This window comes from Podarcis pityusensis, assembly GCF_964106645.2.
Source record: "Podarcis pityusensis genome assembly, chromosome: 7".
NCBI classification, from domain to species: Eukaryota; Metazoa; Chordata; class Lepidosauria; order Squamata; family Lacertidae; genus Podarcis; species Podarcis pityusensis.
The window spans coordinates 69,209,458-69,228,054 of record NC_138031.1 but is presented as its reverse complement, the minus strand read 5'-3'; the positions used below and the strand labels follow the sequence as shown (position 1 = coordinate 69,228,054).

General features: G+C 44.2%; 2 long non-coding RNA genes across 2 annotated transcripts; one reads left to right on the top strand and one right to left on the bottom strand.

The window, feature by feature from the left end:
* Window positions 1-639: 639 nt before the first annotated feature.
* LOC308482157 lies at window positions 640-7,491 on the bottom strand. The gene is made up of 4 exons (XR_013989096.1): window positions 7,288-7,491; window positions 4,399-4,505; window positions 3,192-3,264; window positions 640-962 (listed from the first exon to the last, which is right to left on the bottom strand). It is a non-coding gene; the product is annotated as an uncharacterized lncRNA (long non-coding RNA).
* A 5,698-nt stretch (window positions 7,492-13,189) lies between these two features.
* On the top strand, window positions 13,190-18,368 carry LOC308482119. Its single transcript, XR_013989053.1, has 2 exons — window positions 13,190-14,103; window positions 16,980-18,368. It is a non-coding gene; the product is annotated as an uncharacterized lncRNA (long non-coding RNA).
* Window positions 18,369-18,597: the final 229 nt, after the last annotated feature.

The following is an 18,597-nucleotide window of genomic DNA, read 5'->3' as shown; positions in this document are numbered from 1 at the left end:
AAATAACTTCCATGAAGGCAGGCAGGGAGTGTGCACCACCATATACTATGATGGGTGAAAGTTACATGTGTCTATTTTGCTGCAATTTAATGAGCTGGGAAGTTGGAACACAGGGCAAATGCCAAGCCAGTGTCACCGTGGCAAAAAAGACACAGCATGAGATGATCCAGTCCCTCTGTGGATCCCTCTATTTGAATACACTGCTCTGTTCACACGCAACACAATAACATCAATTTTCCTGTTACAGTAAATGAGGTCAGAGCACCGCAGCAGACAAATCAAAGTCTCTGTGTTGTGGACCAATGTTCTGGAACCCCCCCCCCCCACACCTGTAAAGAGCCTTAAAGGATGTGGTTCTCCCACAAGGTTCCCATTTAGGCCTTGCAGTGTCTCTGCCAATGAAATTTAAGAGATTGGTATCCCCAAACTTCCTTCACCCCCATGGACCACTTGAGGACTGCTGAGGATCTTGGCAGGTCGCTTAACAATTTATGTGCCCGTGGTAACCATCGTTTCTTTTTAATCGTTTCTTTTATTTCTTATAATACTGTACAGTGGTACAACGGGTTAAGAACTTAATTTGTTCTGGAGGTCTGTTCTTAACCTGAAACTGTTCTTAACCTGAAGCATCACTTTAGCTAATGGGGCCTCCCGCTGCCACTATGCGATTTCTGTTCTCATCCTGAAGCAAAGTTCTTAACCCGAGGTAATATTTCTGGGTTAGCAGAGTCTGTAACCTGAAGCGTATGTAACCCGAGGTACCACTGTATTGCGTTCCGATGCCATCAAATTCAAATTGTAATGAAATAATAGAAGAAACAACATCGGCCATAAAAATACAATTAAAAACCAATAGGAACATTTAATCTGATGGATGTTTTCAACCACAAATCTACAGACCGACCCTGAACCATCCGTATGAAGCTTGCGGAGTCCTCCTGTGGGCCACAGTTTGGGAATCTCTGTAATAGAGTAAAAGTATTTACACCGAGGCAAGGAAAAAGATGCTAGGAATGGGGAGAAGAATCCAAGTAGGATCTGGGGAACTGACCCCATTAGCACAGCCTTGAATTTTGTCAATAGCACACTTTTGTTAATCGAACCTTTCCTAATGGGGAAGGTAATTTTTCCAAATTCTCAGATTTCTTCTGCGTTCTTCTGATCATGCTCTCTCCCTCTCTTGAACCCGGGTGATTTTCCAGTTACTTAATGGGGCCTATTGAGAGCCCACCTTTTTCTCATTTCTGCCATGTCAATACTTGCTTATACCCCAGTAATGCTTTTGTCTCCCAGGTCTATGCACATCACTTTCAAACCACCCTTGTTGCAATGTATTCCCTTGTCTTCCAGATCAGTGAAATAAATAATGCACAGAGAGGAAGTTTAGGTTGGCTGAAACAATTTGTTGCCGTTATCAAAAGGCTCCAACTCTAAATCACCCGCAAGCTGTTTATTGCCTTGTTCCATCTCTTAATTATACGAAACCTCAGCAGTTTGTTTAGTTTTTAATTAGCATAATCCAAGTACAGGGTTCATTCTGGGCAAGGACACGAGGCTATTGAGTATCTGTCCTTTATGCCACAGGGTCAAGAATCATTTCTGTGCTGTGCTTATTAATATATGTTCATAGGAATGGCACTGAAAATCTATCATTAATATTGATCTTGATTTTCAAGCAGTCAATGGTCATTGATGCAGGCAGATAAATTACTGGAATGAATTTTGCAATTGCTTGCTAAGGCTATTCATATTGATAGATGCACTATTGAGCAACTTTTCCTTTCTCCTTTTCAAAATACTAACCATGCCGATAGACATGTGGATGTGTGGGAACAAGTACGCAAATCATTTTTTCCTAAATTCTCACAGAGTGAGAGAGATATATATACACCACATGAGGTCCTTTTTTCAGACTCTGCCGGGGAACTGGGAGGTTCCTTGGAAGCTTCTCGGGGTTACATTGGTGAGGAAGCCGTTAGGAAGACAACCTTTTCTAAAGATAGTTGTCTTCCCCTTGCTATCCAACTTCCCTTCTGCGAGACCTGTGTGGTACAGTCTCATAAGAAGGGCTGTGACCATAGGCAACAAGTTGCCCCTGTGACTGAGGGGACCATGCCGCATGTGTGTGACATCACATCCTCTAGAGGAGGCCCAGCACTCTAGTAGAGCTGGGTGCTAAAGCTGCAATGGGCACTACACTGGGCCCCTTCAAACAAAAATCAAATAGAGTTGGCGCACCTGACAAGCAGAAGGCCCCAGATTCCATCCCTGGTACCTTCAGTCATGTCCCCTGCCTTAAATCTTGGGAAACTGAAACAGGCCTCGCCTTTGCCCCATATGAACTGAAGGTGTGTACTAGAACAATTGTCTTCTTCAACTATGAATCAGGACCCACAAGAGGTTGCAGCTTGACCTCAGATGAGGCACCCCAGGAGCACCATAGCATTTATTATCTCTTTCTCTCTATTTTTCTTTTTTAAGTAGAAAGAGCAGGGCAGAAGGAGACCATACCCTCCAACATTTTGCCGATGAAAATAGGAGAATAATGATAATTTTACTATTTATACCCCAAGCATCTTGCTGGGTTGCCCCAGCCACTCTGGGCAGCTTCCAACATATATAAAGACACAATTAATCATTAACCATTAAACAAAACTTCCCCAAACAGGATTGCCTTCAGATGGTTTGGGGGTCGGATAACTCCATACCCACCAACATTTCTCCAGTGAAAAGTGGGACATCCTAAGGAAAAGTGGGACATTCCAGAATCAAATTAGAAACTGGGACAGCTTCTGTAAATCAGGGACATCCCTGGAAAACAGGGACTTGGAGAGTCTGGGAGACAGAGAATGAAAATGTGTCTTCACTTCTAATTTATACCTATTTTGTTGTACAATGGCTTCCTTGAAACAAATGAAGCCTGTAAGCTAAGTTGTGGGTGCTAAGAATTCAAAAATTTTGGAATTAAAGTGCCATCTTAAACACATCTACTAATAGGTTCAGTGGGGCTTGCTTTCAGGTAAGTGAGAATGGGCTCCTAAACCTTCACAGTGTAGAAGAGGTTTGCTGAAGTCAGAGAACCATTCTGCCATAGCAACTTGCCAGGCCCTCAGAAATTTAGTATGATATCCATCCAGTAGCCCCTTTTCTCTCTCTCACTTGGTGGCAGCAAAATCCTTATTTTTACCAACCTCTGCATGCATGGGAAAGAGAGAAGCAGTGGTTCTCAAAATGCTTGACGTCTCTGTTCAGGCATACAAAGCTCTGCAGACAGAAAACATTGGGAGAGATAGTAGTCTACAGTATTTGACAACTCAACTAAAATATTCTAGAAGTGAGTAAGGCTAAAACCCAGGCAGTATATGAGGATTTTAGACCAAGGACTTTCAGTATTTTGGACTCTCAGTACAAAATATGAAAATCTTTGGAATGGAATGCAATACTGGAGAATTGCAAACATGTCCCACTCCCAGGATGTACAGAGGGCAGCGTTTAGTTTTGTAAGTCTCAAATTTTATATAGCAGCTAGGCAACTGAGAATATCAGCATGGTTTCTGCAAAGGTAAAGTAAAGGTAAAGGGACCCCTGACCATTAGGTCCAGTCGTGACTGACTCTGGGGTTGCGGCGCTCATCTCGCTTTATTGGCTAAGGGAGCCGGTGTACAGCATCCGGGTCATTTGGCCAGCATGACTAAGCCGCTTCTGGCAAACCAGAGCAGGGCACGGAAACGCCGTTTACCTTCCCGCCGGAGCGGTACCTATTTATCTACTTGCACTTTGACATGCTTTCGAACTGCTAGGTTGGCAGGAGCAGGGACCGAGCGACGGGAGCTCACCCTGTCACGGGGATTCGAACTGCCGACCTTCTGATCAGCAAGTCCTAGTCTCTGTGGTTTAACCCACAGTGCTACCCACGTCCCCTCTGCAAAGGTAAGTCCTGTCTATGTCACCTGCTAGAGTTCATTGAGAATAAGCATGTGGATGGGCTGGGGTGGGGAGTAGCCATTGTACACTTAGACTTTCAAAAAGCTTTGGTGATCTTCCTTACCAAAGACTCCCAATTAAGTTTGGCAATCACAGATAGATCCTCTTAAGGATCAGTAACTGGTAAAGAACAGGAAGAAATGGACAATTCTCATAATGGTGGGATGGAGTCCCACAGGAGCTGAATTGGAACCTGTGCTCTTTAACTCATTCATAAATGTTCTGGCATTAATGTGAGCAGTGAGATGGCAAGGTTTAGCACTGAAGCTCAATTATTCAGGGTAGTTTTAAAAATGGCATTATGAGGAGCTCAAGAATGGTTTTCTCCAAACGGGGTGAATGGACATTTAAATGACCAATGCAGCTCAGTGTAAGCTGGTGCAAAGTGATGAACATTGGGGCAAAAAGTCCTACCTTCATATATATGCCATTGTGAACTGAATTGGTGGTGATTGACCAGGAAAGAAATCTTGGACTTATGGTGGATAACTTGATGAAAAGGTTGACCCAGTGTGCAGCAGCTATGAAAAAGGCCGATTCTGTGTCAAGGATCATTAGGAAATGGATTGAAAGTAAATCTGCCAATATCAAAATGCTATTATACAAATCTATGGAGGGACCACCTTTGAACTACAGTGCACATTTCTGGTCACCACACCTTAAAAGGGAGATTGCAGAGCTAGAAAAGGTTCAGGCAAGGTCAAGGAAATTGATCAACGGGCTGGAGCAACTCCATAGGAGGAAAGATTGCATTGGTTGATGTTTTTAAGTTTAGAAAAAAGGTATGTAATGGGGGACATGATAGAGGTGAACAAAATTATGTATGGTGTAGAGAGAGAGGCTTTTTCTCCCTCTCTTATAGTACCAGAACCAGGCGTCATTCAACAAGAATGAATTTTGGAAGAATCAAGATAGACAAAAGATAGAACACACAGTGCACAGTTAAACTATGGAATTCACAATCACAAGATGTAATAATGTCACTGGCTTAAATGTATTTAAAAGATAATAATACCAACCAATTCATGGAGGATAAAGTTGTCGTCATAATGGCTATGTTGCCTCCATTATTAAAGGTAGTATGGATACAACTTGCTGGGGACATGACAGGGAGAGTGCTTTTGCATTGAGGAACTGTTTATGGGCTTTCCACAGGCATCTGGTTGGCCACCATGAGAACAGGTTGCTGTGGTAAACTGGCCTTTAGTCCAATCCAGCAGGGCCCCTCTTACAATCTCATGTTAATCCAAACCTTGGTTTGACACCATCTTCATGAAGTCCAATTAGGGCTCTCCCTACTTCCCTTAGTTATCTGTCTGCTCCCAGTTCAATTTTGATTCCTCTGCTACAGCCCTTGAACCAGAAGCCCTGTGAGTCAGGCAGTGGTTCCATGCACCATGCGGATGGTTGGAGGAGGAGACAGCTAGTCATTCAAAGTCAGGTATCATGGCTGGGTTATAGGCAGTTGTCCAAGACAGTTCAGGAGCCAGAAAGCAAGAGTTTAGCCAGGGAGTGAACAATGAAGAGCAAAAGGAATCAGAGCTGAGGAGTAAGTTGAAGTTGTGGGACAAGCAGGAGCCACTGTTGAAGATCAAACCAGAAGTCAGGGGCAAAACAATGTACACTCAGGAGAGCTAAATAAGACCTAGGTCCCAGGCAACCAAGCCCGTTTATAGTCCTTCCCGCCCAGGAAGGTCCCATGGCCAACTTGCAGGTCATAACTGTTGAGGCAATTGCTGCTCCAATCTTCAGTTCTGTGGCTTTCCATATGGGGAGCCACACACAGGTCCAAAACAACCTATAGTTACAATCCTAGCAGTTCCTGAAACCATCACTGAAGCCTAGAATCTTCTTAGTCCTAGGAATCAGGTCATCCCAGATAAATGACAAGCACCTCCCACACCAGGTGCACTTCAATATTCTGGACCCAATTTTGCTGAGGGAGGCCACCAGACTCCCAGGTATTGGCCAGACAGCCCTAAAATCTAAATGCATATCATTGAACCCAGTGCCCCACATCAGGGTCAGCAAAAGAAAGTAGGAAGAATGCAGCTCCTCCTCCTTGTCTTTGCTTGCCTTCAAACCTCTGTCATTCTTTTGTCCTCACCATTTTGGAACCAGCTGATTTTCTTAATGTCCTTAAAATATTTCTGTTGTTGTTGTTGTTGTTGTTGTTGTTGTTGTTGTTGTTGTTGTTGTTTTTACTGTTTTTCTGTTTGTTGCCCTGGGCTCCAATCCTCTCTTGTTGTCTCTCTATCTTCTGCATAATCTGTCCTCACATTACAGGACCGGATCCTCTTTCCTCTGTGCCTTGGACCAGCTCCTACTTTGCCTTCTGCTTGGACCTCATTCCATCCTGCACCTGCCAAATCTCTCTTCTGGCTGGCGTTCTGCAAAGATCCTGAGAGGCTGCCCGCATTCTGGGCTCTCTGGCCCCGTTCCTGACAATTCCACACTTTAATTACAAAAAATGCATGATCTGATATTAAGCAAAGTGAGTCCTGTCAAATTAGTCATTCAGACAAATGTTTCCATTTCGTGGGATGACTCAACAACTTGTTGGAGAGGGGGAAAAAAAATCTTCATTTACATAACTATAAGTCCTACCACAGCTTAATCATCCCTTTTGTCTGAACACATTCCATTTTTTGAATATTTGCATTTCATTGGCCACCTGCCATTTGTTTAAAGGGTAGGATGTAATTAGAAGCACTGGCAGTTCAGTGGTACATTTTTTTAATGGCTCAAATGCAGTTTGGGTGTCATTACAGTATCTGGTGCAATGCTATATACTATTGGAATGTCCCTGCTACTCAGAAATGTAATTGAAAATGTGGATAAATTGAAAAGGCCTCTTTCATCTTGGTGCCGTGATGCATTTTGCTTAACACGCACGCCACAAAAATGCAACGTTTGAGGGCAGAGTGCTGTGCTCACCATAGCTCTGATGCAGTGTTCGAAACTCCCGTTGTTCTAGGTGCATTATGCGACAGGAGATCTCATCTCTGAGCTCTGGGAGCAGTACTGTGCCTAAGATTTCAGATTAAAACTACAGAGTGGAAGGAAAGGAGGACCTTTTTCTGCCTCCCCACTTCCAGCTACTTTTTGAAGACTGGAGAAGAGACCCTCTTAAGAATATTAGGGGGTTGGGCAGGGGAAGGGCTAGATCATGTGAGAAATGAACACAGTATTTTAGCTGCAGTTCATTCATTTTCAGCTTTGTATTCTTGTTATTCAAAAAACATTCTCTTGTTGCACCCATAACCTCGGTTTAAGGTGCCATTTAGCTCTTAGCTTTCATACCTCAGTTTCTAACACTGCTCCGATGTTGCCCTGTGGTTCTTCGCCCACTTCAAAGCAAATGGCTTTCTCGAACCAAGCCTTCCAGCTCACAGGCTTACCCATCGGGAGAGGGCTGCTTTGTACAAAGTCATGGCTGAAAGCTCTAAACTGTGAGGTGAAAGATGGGCACTGTATCTTGTGTGCTCCTCTCTACTGCTGCTCCAGGCAGCCTAGTGTTACCAAGAAGTAAGCAAGTGACTATGGTGGCAGCTGGGTAGCACTGAAGAAGGGGGCCTATGCAGGTGACTGTAGCAGCCAATGGAAAGGATAGCCACTGCTACAGTCATCCCAAGGCTTCTGACAACATAGACGCTTTGCTTAGGACTGCTTTGTGAATCAACCCAAATGCTGCTTCTCTCTTTTTGTCACATCACTTTCACATACCCTCCAACATTTCTCTGATGAAAATAGGGACGTCCCATTCCACAATGATAATTTTATTATTTATACCCCACACATCTTACTAGGTTGCCTCAGTCACTCTTGTTGTTGTTGTTTAGTCGTTTAGTCGTGTCCGACTCTTCGTGACCCCATGGACCAGAGCACGCCAGGCACTCCTGTCTTCCACTGCCTCCCGCAATTTGGTCAAACTCATGCTGGTAGCTTTGAGTACACTGTCCAACCATCTCATCCTCTGTCGTCCCCTTCTCCTTGTCCCCTCCATCTTTCCCAACATCAGGGTCTTTTCCAGGGAGTCTTCTCTTCTTATGAGGTGGCCAAAGTATTGGAGCCTCAGCTTCAGGATCTGTCCTTCCAGTGAGCACTCAGGGCTGATTTCCTTCAGAATGGATAGGTTTGATCTTCTTGCAGTCCAGAGTCTCCTCCAGCACCATAATTCAAAAGCATCAATTCTTTGGTGATCAGCCTTCTTTATGATCCAGCTCTCACTTCCATACATCACTACAGTGGTACCTCGGGTTACATATGCTTCAGGTTACATACGCTTCAGGTTACACACTCCGCTAACCCAGATATAGTGCTTCAGGTTAAGAACTTTGCTTCAGGATAAGAACAGAAATCGTGCTCCGGCAGCGTGGCAGCAGCAGCAGGAGGCCCCATTAGCTAAAGTGGTGCTTCAGGTTAAGAACAGTTTCAGGTTATGAACGGATCTCTGGAATGAATTAAGTACTTAACCTGAGGTACCACTGTACTGGGAAAACCATAGTCAGTCACTCTAGGCGGCTTCCAACAGCAGGTGAGCTGCTTCTGCTTACTTGGAGGGAGAAGGGAGGGATGAAACAGATCGGAGGGCAGCATGGTGCAAAAGCACTGGTGGGCTCAGCCAGTGTGTTTGCACTGCTCTGACCTGGCCCAGCCTCACCATTTCCAGTAAGTAGCAGCTTCTCACCTTCTGGGAAGTCAGTTAAGCATCTCTGCCCCACATCTCTGCCCTCTAATGCTGCTCAGGATCTTTATGCAGGTTTCTCTCACCTTGTCCAATGATGGAAAATTTTCTAAAGTCAGGGGGATTCAGATGACCTACTGAAGAGCCATTCATTCTCTAAGATGGTCAATTTTTTTCAAGGCAAGCTTCTTTCCTGTTGTGAAAATTGTACATGTAAAAGTAATGAGGACGAAAATTAGATAGCAGCAGCCAAAATTGGATAATAGCAACATCCCCTCTCACCATAAACTCTGAACAGGTCATAACCCTTCATGCAAAAACGAATTCTCCTCCTCCTTCTGCAATGCAAAATTGTAACAGGGATCTGCTTGATTGTCAAGAAAGAATTGGCTGAGAAATGAACATGTCAGGTCAGAGCGGCAAAGGGCAAACACAATCCCTATTCTTTTTATAACATATGGCAAATGTTTATTGACTATACAAATTCTTTAGAGTGGGGCAGGAGTCCACCCAACACTCGCGGAAAAATGTGGTGTGATCTTTTAGAGTAATTAAATGAAACTTTATTACATAGCATGACAAAAGTCTGTAAATTTATTGGGAGTTCCGAGGAGGGTCAGATGGGCAGGGAATAATAATAATAATAATAATAATAATAATAATAATAATAAAGATTGTGATGATAATAATTGTTGTTCTTCTTGTCTTTCATTTCTTCTTTCTTTCTTTCTTTCTTTCTTTCTTTCTTTCTTTCTTTCTTTCTTTCCTTCCTTCCTTCCTTCCTTCCTTCCTTCCTTCCTTCCTTCCTTCCTTCCTTTTCCCCATTTTCATTTTGTTGCATCAAAAAAGCTTCAATAAAAAATTGTGCAAAAAACAGCAAAAGTCTGTAATTTTATCAGGATAAGTTTTTTGTTTTGTTTTCTGCTGTAACAATTGTTTTATCAAAATGTATCTTCTGTGACATGAAAAATAAATGAAAGCATTATAAAAAAGAAAAGAATAGGAATAATATTTAATATATGAGATGCTCATACCATGTGCTTATCTTGCAATAGAATGTGCTGTGTTTTTATATTGTGATTTTATCTTGTGAACCGCCCTGAGACCTGCAGGTACAGGCTGGTATGCAAATAATAATAATAATAATAATAATAATAATACTCCCCAAATCCTGGACTTCAGATCCTACCCTGCCATTTGAGAAAATAGCCAAAGGTAGCAACATCTTTGGGGAGGGCTCCATTATAGAGAAACTCAAGGTCAATTTATTTGTTATATTTTTGACCCCGTAGATTGATAAACATCTGTTCACATTGCCTTGGGCTAGATGCTCCAGGGTTACCTGGAGGAAACCCACTGAACAGAGTGGGATGTATTTCTGAGTAAGCATATCTAGGATTGTGCTGTCAACCTCAGTTCAGTGTAATATGGGCCTCCTAGAAGTTTATCTGATGGCTGTTGCCAGCCATGGGCTCTGAGGAATTTCCAACAATGACTTTTAGAGGAAGGCAAGGATCCCTTACTCCCCCACCAAATAACACCGGGCAAGCAGCAGACGCTCTCTCATTAGCAAGAGTTCAAAGCATAAATGGTAAGATTTAAATTTTATAATTATGACAGTATGTATGATCTGAGCGCGGATACCTAGCTCAGGTGGGTAATTACAGATCTTTAATACATAATTATGTTTCTTGGAAACATAATCACCTTCCTCTAACTACTCTATTTTGCAACATTCAGTGCACACATAATGTAAATTATGCATTTAATCAGAACAGTTCTAATTGGGCCATTTTCAATTCCCTCCCATAAATACAGTTATTCATTAGCTGGGCTTCTAAAAACTTTATGCACTGAGATAATGTGGTTCTGAAAATACGCTTTCCCCGGAATAAATTTAGCTGCACTTGAAGGGGTTGTGTAAGGACAAAAGTGCATCTGTTGAAATCAACTCTCCCTTTAAAATAACAACAATAATTAATAAATTGCTCAAGTGCGACTCTGATTGGATGTGTAAGTTGCAACCTACCTGTAGGAAGCAAAAATCCCATTCAACTTTCATAAAAGGACCAACATGGAGAAGGCATAAATCCATTGGGGATGGGGGTTGTCCTTCTGGTCTGCAACTGTGCGTAGTTTTACCAGTTTTGCAACACACCCATAAATCATCCAGAAAATGCACATATTGGGAGCAGGAGGGCTCATAGTCTAGGGTTAAAGGTAAAGGTAAAGGGACCCCTGACCATTAGGTCCAGTCGTGGCCGACTCTGGGGTTGTAGCACTCATCTTGCTTTATTGGCCAAGGGAGCCGGCGTACAGCTTCCAGGTCATGTGGCCAGCATGACTAAACCGCTTCTGGTGAACCAGAGCAGCACACGGAAACACCATTTACCTTCCCGCCAGAGCGGTACCTATTTATCTACTTGCACTTTGACGTGCTTTCAAACTGCTAGGTTGGCAGGAGCTGGGACCGAGCAACGGGAGCTCACCCCGTCGTGGGGATTCGAACCGCTGACCTTCTGATTGGCAAGTCCTAGGCTCTGTGGTTTAACCCACAGCGCCACCCACGTCCCTAGGGTTACTGCTTGCCAATTTCTTATCCACATGGAACTAACTGTGGTGCTTCTCTCTATACCAATGAAGCTTAGTAGGGGGTTCAGGAAAGTTTGTGATTTTCTGAATATCCCTTAAAAATAAAATAAAATGGTCTTGCCAGATCACACCAAGGTCCGACTAGTCCAGGATTTTGTTTTGAATAGTGGACAGCTGGTCCAATGCCTCTGGATAGTTAAGCCAGGGAAGGAAGATATTCAGCATCTCCTCTTGTTAGTCCTATGTATCAGGTATTCAGATACCTTTCATGGTCACCATAGGAGGTATGGGCAGACATCTTGTCTTAAAGCATCCTGCAAATGACACTAAACCACAATTGGGTAACCTTGCTAGGAGTCTAACTAGGTAGGAGCCATTAAATAATCTTCTACGGAAACAGCTGAGGCTGCATTTGTTGCTACTTCTGGCATATGGCACCCATAGGGCTGAAGATTAGGAACTGGGAGGGATGCCAAGAGAAAAGTGGGGGCTGAATCATTGTCTGAAAGGGGAAGTGGATACCTGTAGAAACTATTTGTACAGTGATTTGCTAAGAACAGGTTGCAGAGTGGTATACAGGGGTTTGAAGTCATAAAACATTATTTCTCATTCAAAAGTTACTGCGTGCCCTCTAGAACATCTCTTCTGTTTAATATATGGAAGAAGAATACATATGCTATATAAGAAATATGTAAGAGTGTTGTCATGCTGTGATTTGGTTGGTTACATACAGGTGGCGCTGTAAACTACAGGCAGTCCAGGTGAATTGCAGAGGAATAGCCAGAAAAGACTGTGGCAGCTCTGTTCAGCTCTGCTTCTTCATCTACCTGCCAGTCTTGGGGGCCCTGCTCTTAGGACCATGAGAGAGAAATCCTGAAAAGCTGCTGCCAGCCATTGTAGACAATACTGAAGTAGATGGACCATTGATCTGACTCACTATATGGCAGCTCCTTATGTTCCTATGAGATGGTTAGATGAAAATTGTATGGCCAAAGAGAGCTGGCAATTGAGTTGCCAGCTTTTGGTTTCAAGATTCATGTTTCCTGGTAGGGGAGGGGTTGAGATAAGGGGCCCAAAACTTAGAACAATTAAAGGAGCAGAGCCTGTCAACTTCCAGATTTGAAAATAAGGGACCAGCAGCCTCAAAAACAAGGGATCAGCAGCCAAAATAAGGGATCAACAATTACTTTGATAAAATACATATTTTGTTGCATGGAAATGGCTTTAGCATATATTCAACACAAAAAAACAGCAATAATTTGTTGTTGACAAAGGACAGCTGGACATAGAAAGGGCCCCATTACCTTTAGTAGCTTATTTAAGGGACAGCAGCGGGACATGGCGCTGGGATAAGGGACTGTCCTGCCAAATAAGGGACACTTGACAGCTATGTGTTGTACTCTGGTGGCCAGCTGCAAAAGCTTTCTGTTTCCTCCTGTGGGTAGCTGTTGCCTCAACCCATGCTTGGATTTTAAAACAAAGCAGCTGACACTGAAGGTGGGTTTATGTAAGCAACTCCTTTAGCTCCCTCTGCCAGGTTAGCACATTGCTTTGGCATCACCACCCTCTTTCCCCATACTCAACAGAGTCTGTAGAGGCTAAACAAGAAGAAAATGCCTGCACTCCTCATTGAGAGGAGCTGAACAACTTGACTCCTCAGGCCACATAGTTTGAGCATGTGTACCAGTCATGGTTGGTGATGCAGAGCTGCTGACCTAACCTCCCGTTGCTACCCAGCTATGGTGTGCTGGGTGATGTTGATCAGAGGCAGTGCCAAGGGCAGTGTGGTTTGGCTCGGACAGTCTGCCTGCACAGCATCAGTCTCACTGCTGCCTTGAACTCTCACTTGTCATCTGTCAGGGAGCCAACAGGTGGAGCAGGTTGTTTGCAGGTGAGAGAGAGAGAGAGAGAGAGAGAGAGAGAGAGAGAGAGAGAGAGAAGCACATGGCGAACTTGCAGTTAGCTTCTTTATTAAGGAAAGCAAAACAAAGAACACAGAGAGACTTCTAAAGGGTGACCCTGTCTTTCTGTCAGGATGCTGTCATTGGCTCCCGGCTGACTGCCCAGGAAAGTATAAAGGCAAGGAAAAGTTTCTTACAGTCCTTTTTTATTTCAATCTTTACAGAGGAAGGCTATAGAACCCAGCACCTTGGATAATGGCATTGTCCCAAGTTTATCTCCACCCCCTTCTCTCCCATTTCCACATTCGTCATCATCATCATCATCACCTCCTCTATGGGTGCTACTATGTGCCCTCTGTCTTTAAGCTCTTTGCTCTCCTACTTTTAACGCTCACTGGGTTCAGAGAGATGGAGGCTCTGGAATGCTTTCTAATGTCAATGTGTCAGCCAGGTGTTGTTCTGACTCTCCCATGATTTCCCAACTTTCCACTTCATCTGCCTCTGAGCTGCTTCCTCCCTTAACCCCCTGTTGTAAATCTATACTGCCTTCCTCCTCCTCCTCCCTGGAAGGGTCAGGATGGGGAGGAGGTCTCTACCATTCCTCCTCTGCCCAGTCCCTGATAATTAGTTTTCCTTAACAGTGGAAGCAGGTTTTCAGATTATACACAACTCTTCTTCAGGCTTTGATTATGAGAGCAAAAAATGAATATCCAATAGTCTAGATAGAAACAAATGGGTAGTCAGGCTGATGGTTACTTGGTTGCAGAAGTTTACTGGCCATTGCTGTTGGCATGGAGATAGTCTAGGCTGAATGCAAACATGCCATTCTGATGTCATGTGTGATGTCACAAAGAGGATATGCTTTAAGTCTTGGTAAAGCCAAAAGCAGTTAACAGTCAGACTGCATCTCAGCACTATCAAGATGGATCTCCATAATAGGTGATGAATAGTTTTATTGGGGGGAAATATTAACTTTACCTATTGGGGGAAAGTTTTAGATTGGTTTGCAGGTTGTAACCCATTAAGTTGAGGCCAATAGATAGACATTCATAAACCTGTACCCATCAAATAATCAACTTTATGGGTGACTTTGGGACTGATTTATACAACCACATTTCCTTTCTCAACTCTATAGCAGCTTTTTCCTCTGTATTTGAAAAAAAAAAAAAAACCAAGAAGGAGAAGATAAGGAACCAGGAATAAGATGTAGATGAGTATGGTAAGGATCTAAGCTTTGCAAGTGAGGGAGCTAGGAAGATGGCTTTGTGGTCCAGCATAGGAATGATGGGTGCTTCATATGATTGAATTCCTGTTTTACAGTCTTTGAGCTCTTTGCTCTCCTACTTTTAAGGCCCACCAGGTTCTGGGAGATGGTGGGACTGGAATGTTTTCTAATGACGACGTGTCAGCCAGCTGCTGCTCTTGCTCTGCCTGCTCCTCCTCTCCCATTATTTCCCATCTTTTCCCCTCATCTGCCTCTGAGCTGTGACCTCCCTCAAACCCCTGTTGTAATTCTGAACTGTCTTCTTCTTTTCTGGAAGGGTCAGGATGGGGAGACGGTCTCCACCACTCCTCTTCTGCCCAGTCCCTGACACTTAATGAAACAGTTGTTTGAACTGGCTTGAAGCTCTTCCATCACTCCCTAATCTTCTGTGTCGGGCCCCTCTCTCTGTGATCTTTTACTGTGGGACTCCCTCTGTGTCTGCCTGGCTCACTGCTCAGGAATATGCAATAAACGCTTCATTCTAGGAGTGGGGCCGGCAAGCTGTCAGCAGAGAAGCTGTCAGAGCGGCTTTAAGGCAAAACTCCAGGGTCTACCTCTCCTCTGTCATCTCTGTCGGTGCCTGCATCCAAACTGGAAACCTCACCTTGCCTGTGCATCTCTTAGCTATCTCTCAAGCGCCCTACTCCTAGCATGTCCCAGCTTGTCCCGTCCTCTGAGGTGTGGCCTGTGTCCCGCCACCAATCCCCAGGCTCGAAATCCTCTTCCTCTGCACCTTCCCCGGGGAGCTCTTGACTGGGCAGTTGTCACCACTCTTCCTCATCCAGCCAGTCCCTGGCATCCTCTTGGTACGCCACAGCAATGCTGGTGACAGGAGGGCAGGTAAGCAGGACCCCCTCCTGCTGTTGGTGAGCACCAAGTGGAAATGTGACTACTGACTGTCCATAAACAACCCTGGCTTTATTTGATACATTATGTTAACCAAGCTAACATCCCATTTTTACACACACACACACACACACACACACACACACATATGGGCAACTGGCCTAAAGCCAAGTTGGACTGTTTCACCGAAGCATCTCATTTTATATTCTTTCAGGATCCCATCATTTTTCTTAGCAGCTTTCCTTTTGCCTCCTATTTAAAAAAACGAGTGCAGCTGAGAGCAGTGCCCTGAATGAAGCTTTTTACTAGTTTCGAAACTTTTGGGGACATTTGCCGCCTTCTTGAAAATGGAAACCTGCAATTAAAATGCAAAGGAATGCCATAATATAATAAAAATGGGTGAGCGAGTTTGAAAGCCACTGCACTTAACTGCTGGGGGTGGAGGTGAACATAATAAAATAAACCTTAAATATTGAGCCGCGCTCTCCAATTGCGGCTGAATGTCAATTGACACCGACAGAGTGAAAATCCAGCGTTCATTAGGAAGTGCTTTTGTGCAATACTTGCCACGAAGAAGAATGCAACTGAAGGGGCACATTCCCATCTGGTGCAAATCAAAGGAGCATATTAGCATTTATTTATTATCAATTAAGGTACCCCACTTTTCACTATATATCTCAAAGCGTCTTGAAGAGAAAAAAAGTAAAGCATATTAGGTTGCATTCGAAGTAGCACTAAGGGGGAAATTCCATTAGCAGAAGGATTCCTACTTCTGCAAGAGAGAGAGACAGAAAGAGAGAGAGAGAGAATGCACGTACTTTTGTAACCTACATAATTATTTAAAAACAAACAATGCTCTCCCACTCTCCTCCCCCCACAAGTCCCCTGTATTGGTTCTGGGGTTTCCTCCCACACTCTGGAGCAGATATGGAAATAGCAGGGAGCATCTCAGCAGGGAGGAGAGGGGCTGAAGACCTCTTGCACAAGCAATTATTTAGGAACATAGGAAGCCATCTTATACTGAGCCAGACTATTGGTCCACCTAGCTCAGGATTGTCTACATTGACTGACAAAAGTTTGCAATGATTTCAGGTGGGGTTCTCTCCCAGACCTACCTGGGGATGCTGAGGGTTGAATCTAGGATGTTTCGCATGCAAAGCAGATGCTCTACCACTGACCTGCATCCCTTCTCCAGCACTGACCTACAACTGAATAACACCTAGGCTGGATCTATGCTGACCTGTTTTAACATTATTAGAAAGTTATTAGAGCATCTGAGAAAGGCTGGTGCCAATGTCCTGTACTGCCCAGCAGCTGCCTGAGGCAGTCCCCTCATTTTGCTTAATACTAGGGCCGGTCCTATCCTGCATAGACCTTATTTTTAGTCTTGGAGTCCTTATTCCCAAGGTTCTTTTAATTGCTGATGCCATAGAATCTGGAGCCTTATGTGCAAAGTATATGTTTTCTGACTGAGGTGTGATAATTCCAATTTCTGTATGAAAGTTATCATTGGAAAAACACCTTCAAACGTGGCATGGGAACAGGAGAAAGTCCGGGACTGCTACCCTCCACCCCCCAAGTAAAGAATAAGAAGTTAGCAGGCATGGGTGTCAGGATGTTGTCAGTGGCTCCCGGCTGGTTGCCCAGGAAGGTATAAAGACAAGGAAAGGTTTCTTACAGTCCTTTTTTATTTCATTTTTTACAGAGAGAGGCTATAGAACCCAGCCTCTTGGATAATGGCGTTGTCCTGAGTGAATCTCCACCCCCCGTATCTCCCACTTCCTCATTCGTCATCATCATCATCACCTCCTCTACGGGTGCTGCTGTTGGGTTTCTATTCCTCTCACTGTGCATATATTGTGTAGGATTGGTTCATCACAAGTCTGTGTTATTTATGTGACGTTAACATATGAGAGTGCTGGAGGTGAAATAGTTAATCAGATTACCCAATCAGGACCCGGGGGGTGGAGTCAGAGGGACTGTAAAACCAGCTCTGGGAGGGGCAAAGGGAGGAGTTCATGAGGAGTTCGTTGGGAGTTGGGTGGTTGGTTGGAGTAGGAGTTAATTGGGATAGAGTTTGTGGGTAGGTTGAGTTAGTGTAGCAAAATAGGCTGAGTCAGGAACAGTTAGGGGCTAGGAAGACAAGTAAATATCTGAGAGGTGGTTTAGTGAGTGAGAGTGGGTAGCAAAAGTTATAGGTCTAGATAGGCACCCCATGAATGTAATTGACTGATACTGTCTATGAAAACACACGCTTGTTAAACTGCGATAAATAAACAAAAGTTTATGTTTCAATTTAACCCTGACTGGACTCAGTATTGTCCCAAGTAGGGCCTGGGTAGTGGCAGCGAGACTCCCTAGAGCTGCATGCTGATGGGAGGCACAGGCTGGAAACATTCCTGTCGTTTGCCTGGGGGTCGTCCTAGCCCCTGGCCAAGCCGACAGCTGCTACATGCCCTTTGCCTTTGAGTTCTTTGCTCTCCTACTTTTAAGTCCCGCCGGGTTCTGGGAGATGGTGGGTCAGGAATACCTTTTGATGACAACGTGTCAGCCAGGTGTTGCTCTGGCTCTCCCATAATTTCCCAACTTTTCCCCTCATCTCCCTCTGAGCTATGACCTTCCTCAAGCCCCTGTTGTAAATCTATACTGTCTTCCTCTGCCTCCTCCCAGTCTCCGCCATTCCTCCTCTGCCCAGTCTCTGACATTGGGTACAATACAGACAATGTGGGGATCTTGCTCTTTTCAATAATCTGGAACATACTGGGAGCTTATACACACTGCCTGCAGTCTCTTGCTTCTGTAGCAAGCTGTCCTTTCCTATTTGGGAAGCAAGCTGCAAACCCCAGTCCTGCCTCTGAGCGTACACTAGTCTCTCCCAACAAAAGAGACAGCTCTGCTTTTCACCCATGCCTGGGCCTGCTTCACTGTCAGACTTTTGCCAGAAGGGATGGTCAGTTTACCACCATAATCTGAAGCTACGTTTCCCTTTGCTACAGGATGCCCATGGCCCAACCCAAAGCTCCGAGGCTGCCTGAGACCAAACTGTAGGACATGCTTTGCAAAAGGTCAAAATAAAGCTAACCTTGAAGCCCAATGTACCAGAGTTTTATGTCTTTGCAGATTTGCATTTCATGGGCTTGTCTTTAAATCAGGAGCTTTCACTGACTAACTTGAACCAGAGAGAGAGAGAGAGAGAGAGAGAGAGAGAGAGAGAGAGAGAGAGATCAGGTTGTTGTTGCAAAAACAAAAGTGCCAGGGACTTTGGAGTGGCGGTAAGTAATAATTTTGCTCAAATTGGAGCGCTTGTGGAAAATGTTTTGCTT